Source organism: Theobroma umbraticum, unplaced genomic scaffold (genome assembly GCF_002168275.2).
Source record: "Theobroma umbraticum cultivar Fairchild unplaced genomic scaffold, ASM216827v3 scaffold_30.0, whole genome shotgun sequence".
NCBI lineage: Eukaryota > Viridiplantae > Streptophyta > Magnoliopsida > Malvales > Malvaceae > Theobroma > Theobroma umbraticum.
In genome coordinates, this window is record NW_018397254.1 from 4,591,542 (window position 1) to 4,600,743 (window position 9,202).

Below are 9,202 nucleotides of genomic sequence, written 5' to 3' on the forward strand. Positions count from 1 at the left end.
ACCTGAACCGCCACCATGACCTGCATCATAACCACCTACTGGAATGTGGCCAACTATTTCATCAAAGGTGAGGAGGGCTCTAGCGGCGGAACATATGCCGACTCCTAAAAACAAAAAGAAAACAGCGCCAAGAACTTTGTGGATGCCCATGGGAATGATTTTCGAATCCCACAACGACCATGGCTCTGAATGAGAGAGAAGATGGGTATTTATAGGAAGAAACAGAGTTCTGTTTGCGTAGAAAGTGGCTGAGGCACATGTAAAAGAGTAAGTCGAGACCCCACGGTGCAGCAATACAGGAACACCAGCCAAGCACACCATCACTCACGCTAGTAGCCTCACTCTCGCCAGCTAGTGTGCTTGTGCTGTCCTCCATCTCTAACACTACCAAACTCGTTGTATATCCATACATCGTCATTCATGAGATAAAAAGTTTAAACCTAAAACCTAACTTTCTCTTATCTTCTATATTTTCCAGAGTGGTAGTGATCCGGACTAATCTCCAACAGCTTCCTTTTATAAATTTGCATTCAACTATCGGAAACTAGAATTTATGAATTGTAATGTATGATCGCTCTCTGCTGACAAAATATTTACAAGTTAATGCTCATTTTTCACCCTCTGAATCATCATGCAATATCCATTAATGGGTTTACTAGTTCATTTTATAGTTTCTTCCTGATTAACTCGAAGGAGAAGAAGGAAAGGAATTGCGGGGACACCCCAAAAAAAAGGGATTCGAAGTTTTCAATCGTACTACACCCACTAGATCTGCAATGATGACAACAGCTGATCCATTCCAGCATAGATAAAACCAGTACCTTTGACCCCATAAAAGATATTGGAGTTACGAGTTACACCTTTTGGCGCCCCATAGCCATAGACGCCAATGTGTAAGTAATAAGACTTTATGCAAAACAATAAAGAAAAGAAAAAAAAGATTCAGATATATTCTACCATTTTAAAGCAGTGCTCATTCATCCTTTGTATTGGATACATCTTTTAAAATCCTCCTATTATACAGCAATATCAGTATATAGAAGAGAACAAAAATCTTGTGACTTCACTTGGTGTCTTATTTGATATCTTCTTTTATAATTTTCGTCGAAGTGTTCTATTTTATACTATCAATTAAAAAATTAGTTTTAAAATTTTTAACTTTAGATATTAGACCATGAGTCCTAAATTCTAACATTAGAAATATATAATTTAACTATAAAAGTAACATTAATATAAAAAAATTTACTAAATACTTAACATAAAATTATAAAAAATTGACCAAAGTAGACATTAAATAGAGCAGGGATTTTTGTTTTAGAAAATGAGGTTGTGTTCTACGTACATAGTCACACCGCCAACAATATCTACCCTACTCCAGCCCGGATTCTCTGCTTGCGAGATGGATTCCCCGCTGATCCACTCATGCCGGCCCATTGGAAAATCAGAGAAGCGGGCCATGGGGAAATCCATCACAGAGTATTTGCACGCCATGACGGCCTGCCTGGTTTCCGCCGGCTCCCGAAGGTGTGAGCTTGTGGAGAAGCTAGGAGATGTCAAGCGGGTTTTATCTGCTACTGTGATGCCCATTGTTCAATGTCTAATCTATGTTCCATTTCATGGAATCAAATACGAAGAAATTGTTCTGCACTCTATATATGATGGTAAGACAAGGGGAGACAACATTTTCCACATCTAGAGACAAAAATTGGTGCATTGTAAAGGGAAAAAAAACCAGGCATTCCCTGCTTGTAAATATGGGAAACAGAAGAATTAAGCATTGGGATGATCAACAATCCCTTTCCTCTTGGATCTGCCTGTTGTCTGTAGACCATAGTTGCTTCAAGGATTGGATTATTGGAGTTAGCCAAAAGCTGAAAGATACTGAAAAATTGCATTTTGTGTACGTTGTAGTGTTCAAATTATCCAGTAATCCATTTCAACTTGATTAATATATATTAATGCATATAAAATTTTGATTGCTAATATGAATACCAAACATACATAGTGTATGTTTAAAATCACTAGGAAAATATGAATTCATATAAATATCATATGATACAAACTTCTAAGTTCATCCATTTGGCTTCCAAAGTTTCCTGCAATACCTTTAACTTGGGGCATTTTCTTACCCAAATTAACCTTATTTTTGTTAATAGTACTAGTCTTAGTATAGTGTCACAGTGGTAAGGATGCGTGCTTTTGGAAATATATATTTTCTACATAATTTTTTATGAAATTAAATTTAAAATTGTGTAAATATGCATTTAAAATTAAATAAGTTCCAAACTCACTTCAAATATTTTTGAAAAAAGAGCAAAACAAATTAAAAAATATAAACTGAAGATCATGATGATTCGCTTCCAAAAGGAAAAAAAAAATTAAGAATATAAAAATAAAAAGTGGAATTAATAAGTTACATAAACACTCAATATGATTTAAACATTTAAAAGGAATGATAAAAAGCAAAATTGAGTGTGCAGCTAAAAAGCTATTTCTGGATACCCGTATTGGTTCGGAGTAGTATGGGCATCAAATATAAGTTTAGTGTTTCTCTTTAAAATTGCTTCTCCTCACACAGTGGCCTAATTTTCCAAAGTCCAAACCTTCCTAAAAATGTAGCAATAAGATTGAGATCATTATGGTATTTATTTATATACCCATATCATGTATACACATAGCAATTTCCTTAATAATTAGAATGCGAAAAAGGAAAATATTAAAGAGATTTTGTCATATAAGGTCTAGCAATAGCCCCATCAGCCATCAAATTCTTCTAACTAGCCAAAAAATGTAAGTTAATCATCATGAAGATTGAAGCGTTTCTTTTCCTCTCTCCTGTTGTTGTTTAGTTGAAGTAGATTAAAATTTTAATTAAAATTAGCATCACAAATAATGATGCCTCTTTCCATCTTTTCCATTCCATGGAATCAAAGGCAAAGATACTGTTGCATCACTAGAAGAAAACATTCTGCACTTTATATATGATGGCAGCAGAAGGGCGGCAGGCAAAATCTATGGTACATATTTTCCACATCAAGAGACAAAAATTGGTGTCATGGTGACATAAATTGCACTGTAAAGGGACCTGGCCTGACATTCCCTGCCCTGCTTGTAAATATGGGAAACAGCGAGGCACAGAAACAGAGGATATAAGGATCAACATCTCCTTTCCTCTTGGGTCTGCTTGTTGTCTATGGACTATAGTAGGTTTTAAGGATCTGATTATCGGAGTTAGCCAAAAGCTGAACAATATTGACAAACCGCAGTTATTTTGTGTACGTTTATACTACTATAGCCATGTATAATTCAAGTTATTCCATCCAGATCATGTATAATTCAAGTCATCCCATGCAGATATCATTAAGATCATGCACGCCTTCAAATTTGTCAGTAATTTATTTGTATTAGATTAATAGATATCAATATATATAAAATTTGGACTGCTAAAATGCATAAGAACCACATACTTGGTATATAACTGAAATGACTAGGAAAAGATGATCATATGATACAAACTTCTTAAACCATCCATTCGGCTTCCGAAGTTTCCTGCAATACCTTTAACTATATGAGAATTTTCTTACCCAAATTGCTTTTATTTTTGTCAATAATAGTGGTAAGAAAATCAATACTCTTAGGATATTGTAACACTGATAAGGGACTTTCAAGGGTAATAGCCACCACCCTTGCCACCCCCACTACCACTTCCATAACCTCCACCATGTGCACCTTTCCCGCACCATATCCACCACCACCTCCACCACCAGAGCCGCCGCCGCGCACCGCCACCACTTGCACCACCACCAAAACCTCCTCCGGCTCCTTCTCACTACCATATCCACCTCCATGTGCCCCTCCAGGGCCATATCCTTCTCCACCACCTCCACCACTCCCACCTCCACCACCACCACCTCCTGAACCAACACCACCAGCACCATACCCAGAGCCAGCTCCTTCTCCACCTCCACTTCCATAACCAGAAGCCCCACCACACTCCTCCACCGCCGCCATGCCACCACCACCTCCATGTCCACCAACTCCACCATAGCCAGCACCACTACCAGCTCCCACTCCTTCGCCACCTCCACTACCATATCCAGAAGCTCCACCCGCACTACCTCCACCACCGCCATTGCCACCACCACCTCCATGTCCACCGCTCCTCCATAGCCAGCACCACTACCAGCTCCACCTCCTTCGCCACCTCGCTACCATATCCAGATGCTCCACCCGCACTACCTCCACCACCCCCATTGCCACACCACCTCCATGTCCACCGGCTCCTCCATAGCCAGCACCACTACCAGCTCACCTCCTTCGCCACCTCCGCTACCATCTCAGATGCCCACCCGCACTACCTCCACCACCCCATTGCCACCACCACCTCCATGTCCACCGGCTCCTCCATACCCAGCTCCACCTCCTTCACCACCTCCATTACCATATCCAGAAGCTCCACCCCATACCTCCACCGCCACCATTGCCACCACCACCTCCATGTCCACCGGCTCCTCCATAGCCAGCACCACTACCAGCTCCACCTCCTTCGCCACCTCCGCTACCATATCCAGATGCTCCACCCGCACTACCTCCACCACCCCCATTGCCACCACCACCTCCATGTCCACCGGCTCCTCATAACCAGCACCACTACCTTCTCCACTACCACTACCACCTCCATATCCAACAGCTCCTCCTACATCTGCATAGGCACTGCCACCACCACCTCCTGAACCCTCCAACTCCTCCAATGAGGCCAGCACCATATACAGAAACGGTGCCACCACCATGTCCAATACCTGGAAGGTGAGAAGCTACTTCGTCAAAAGTGAGGAGAGCTCTAGCGGCGGAACAGATACCTACACCTAATAAAAGAAATAAAACTGCACCAAAGAGCGTCTTGATAGCCATTGGAATGTTTCGAATCCCACGACCTTGGCTCAGAATGCAAGTGAATGTGAGTATATATAGGGATTACGTTGGAAACCGAAAACCAAATGCGCGTTTGCTGCATTGAGAGGGTTAGGAAATAGCACATGCGAAAGGGGAGTTGTGGGTGCCCCACAAGATGGTCCAGTCGGCAGTAAGACACAAGTTTAAACTCACACTAGTAGACCCACTAGTGTGCTTTTGCTGGCGCCAACATTTATTTGAACTTAGCAGTCATTTCCACAACTTCTTGTAGGTAACAAAGCCTGCAAACATAATCTTCTTTATCTTTTCCAGTTTGATGGATATATGAGTCAGACCTATGGCAAGTATGGTTAAGCGGATTGATATAAATATAACTAAATTATAAGCAACTCACAACAACTTTTTTGTTTAGATAACATGAGCCATCTAATGAACTTGACAATAATATTATTTATCTCATTATCTGCTGATAGGTTCTCCTATAATGCACCATATTCTAAGCCTAATTTTATTGCTTCGATCGTTGAAAAGGGAACAGCTGATTCAACAGTGCGATGATTGGGGTTTAAATGAATATATAACGTTATAAGGGTGCTAGAATTAACATTAGTAATATAAATATTTACTAGTGAAGATGTGATGCATGAGAGGATAGGCAATTGAATTGATTCCATAGTGGTGGGATAAGATTTTATGACAAGAAAACACCATGACAGGTTGATAGTAATTGCTCTATAGATTTTCTAAATAAGGAACCAGTTTGAAAAAAAGGTTCCATTTGCTATTAAATATTACTTCGTGTATTGTTCTTATTGGTTGATGTGAGATGAAGAAAAGAATTATGCTGCGAATGTTTTAAATAAATGAAACTAATCTAGCTAGTTAGTGCAGGAAACATAGTGCCACCATTTTGAGTGCATGGGCTTGAAAACCTGTAAAAATCTTGAGGATTTTATCATGGAAATTTGATTCTAACTCTGTATCATTTACAATCTTGATAAAGTTCATTGCTATTGTATATTACCATATGTCCAGTACCAAGTCCTTTCAGAAGCCTGCAACCATTTTCATAAGATCACTGAAGTAAAGAGGTAATCACTGATCAAAGAGAGATGATGGCAAAAAAACAGAGTAATCAATGCTTTGTCACTTCTCGGGAAGCAAGAAGAAACCTCCATATATACCATCATATTTTAGCGGAGTGAAGTGAAGAAATAACTTCCATCAGTATCACATACTATTTCTGAAGTGAAGGGAGTCCCCTGTTTCCATCATCTAATTAATAACTTTTGAATGATAACTTTGTTCTAGAATCCGATTGAATATGGGCAAGCTGACAATGACCACCTTCCAAATTGGCCTATCCTGTTTTAAAATCCTATTTAGAGTAAGCACCACTTCGAGAATAGCCACCCAATTATCTCAATAATTGAAGCTAAATTTTGGGAGGGGGGAAGAACAATTACGACCTTTCGATTTGCAAGCCAGTCACTAGTTCATCCCTCCATGTGAAATTTGGTGCTCTCCAACCAAGCACTGAAAGGAAGAGGTACTTGCTACTTTAGTAGGTGTAGAAATACCTTAATTAGCATTGTGGATGTTATGTTATTATCCACCATATTAAGCAAATCTCTATCAGGATTCGTCTTAATAGCCAATAAGAAGAAAATAACTTTCCGTACCTTCAACAAAAAGAATGAGAAAAGAATAGCCACCATTACCTATTAGTGCAGGTAGAAGTCTGCTCACTTGCCTTATCGATTACTTTCACATAGGATCCAAGGTCAAGCTTGTGTACAACTTGCAGTGTCTATTAATATGGAATTGGAGTACCTTTTTATTTTTTTGGTATTGCCCAAGGCAGGAATATTCATAACAGGTAAATATCAGTTTGCAAAGATGCAAATCCTGCTTGAGTCAGCGCTGCTATGAATCCATAATGTATGAGTCTACTATATATTGCCTGTAATCACCCTTCAGACTAGACTAAACCTATACAGGTGAAATGGACTGCAATTAATTTGTATGCCAACTGGAAATTAATGTTAGTAGGAAATTAGTGTGAGATAAATGAGTCTGGCCTTGACAAATGTTGTAGTCTTTAGAAATGGAGGAAATGAAATATTTAGTTATTAACATTTTGATCGAGAGCCAAAACGCATACAAGATCAGATAAGGCAGAACTTGCGACAGGACCAGACCAGTGAAATTTTAATTTGGCAATGTCTTTGTTTACAGACTTTTCCGCTGGTTAATGCTAAATTATATGATTCCATAACCATTTTCAGGTTTCTGCCCCACCATATCGAAAACTAACAGCATTCTGTGATTCAATAAGCGGAATGAGCTGAACTGCGAGGAAGCCATTAATGTTGTCTCGTTTTCAGGTCTGAAACCCTTTCCTTCATTTCAAAGACATCAGACTCTGTATCTCCAACAAAACAAGCTACTCCTCCCTTTACAACAGCACATGCATGAGAGAGTAGTGGGAAATCACATGCAAGAGCACCTCCCCCTTCTCATCCCTCCATTGGTGGGGTCACTCCATCTCATTTTGCTTGGCTAGTGGGATCCCTTTCTCTTCCACGCCATTGCGAGATTGATACCAAACATTCTCCTCATTACATCATCTCTGACGTCTTTAACAATACCAAGATCGAACTTGTTCTCTTTCTGAGACAATGTTCATCCAGCGTTTTTACTTGGCAAAAAGATATCTTCTTTGTTTTTGACTTATAAACAGGTTCATCTCTTTCACTTTTTTATGTTCTTTTTAGTGTTATTGGTCCGTTCCTTGACCTTTTCTGGGGAGATCACCCTTTAGAATCCCAAAGACTTGATTCAAAGTTCAAACCCAACATTGTGAAATGTGGATACAGCCCCTTAGAGAGAGAGAGTCATGTGAGCTGCTGGGGCAAAGCTAATCATGTCTAAATTAAGATGTGAACTCCAGGCCAATTCCCACCTCCATCTGCACCTATGCATTGGTTGAAATGATTGCCAATGGGAGCATTCGGAAAACCAAGAACTGCGATAGTTGGGTACAATTGGACCATTTTAAATTCGTTTTCTCTATGTGGATCCTATATATCACTAATAGAAAAACCACCTCTGCGTCTTCTCACCTCTCTGCTTTTCAATTTTTTTTTAATTTGTTATTTCTGTCTGTCTGCATCTCTTTATCCGATGAAACACATGTTTTAAGTTCTTTATTAGTTTAATCAATGTGATACATGCAGCCGGAAGTTGTTCATTTTAAATATAAAACTCTGGTTGGACGATGTGGTTTCTTGCCTTTTAAACCGATTCATTATCCGCATATTGGCAAACAATTACCATGCGAGATTATTTATCTCCTTAATTTCATTTTAAAAAATGTGGAGAGCCCAAAGTAAAGGGGAAATCCGGTCTAGTGCTAGTTAGGCTTGGAAGAGCAGATCAGATACTGTCTATCAGGCCTGATCAACTTTCAAGATTGGCTCATGTTCGACATTTTCTAGCCTATATCAGCCTTTGGTGTTTTCCTCAAGGGAGTGATCAAACAAGCGAATGTGGGTTTCGTCCTAGCCTTCTAATCCTGACATTTGGCTTTAACCGTGGATTGCCCAATGCGATTTCCTGTCTTTTCACTTTTTACATATCCTCAAATTTCAAGCTGGTTTTCTTTCATTAGCTAGGACTAGGAGAAACAGGATTTGGAAAATGGTGACTTCGTGAAAACAAATTGGGTAATTCTCCGAGATACACAAAGATATTGCTAGTAATCATCTGATTCTGTCAGCGGAGATGGCAATGGAGATGCAAACACAATCCTGCAGTAAAATCTAGAGCAACTAGAAAAGGGAGATCCAAGATTGAAGGGTTTGATTCAAGCAAGGAGTTAATCATTGAAGTGCAAATTGATCTTCAAAAGAGAAAGAAAATGCAAAAAGAGCGGTTCATAATACTACTTCAGAACTAACTGGAACTTGTAAGAATACAATTATTTAATGTATGTCCAACCTAAAACAAATAAATAAATAAAAAGACAATTATTCATTAATGGTAACGAAGGATGTAATATCGTGAATAATGCTACTTCCCTGAGGCCTAACGTCTCTGTTCACATACCCTTTTCCCTCTTTCTCTCCGAACTCGTTCAAACCCACCTTCCCTCTCCTCTCCCACAACCTCTCTCCGAAATCACTATGCGCGAAATACGCCTCTGCTGCCACCGAAACGCCACCTTTCTCTTCTTCATGCACTTGAATAGGCAGCCTCTCGTAGTGTCCGATGCTGGTGCCTTCCA

General features: G+C 39.6%; 1 pseudogene; it reads right to left on the bottom strand.

The window, feature by feature from the left end:
- Positions 1-3,449: 3,449 nt before the first annotated feature.
- On the bottom strand, positions 3,450-4,964 carry LOC110416254 (uncharacterized; annotated as a pseudogene).
- Between the last annotated feature and the right edge of the window lie 4,238 nt (positions 4,965-9,202).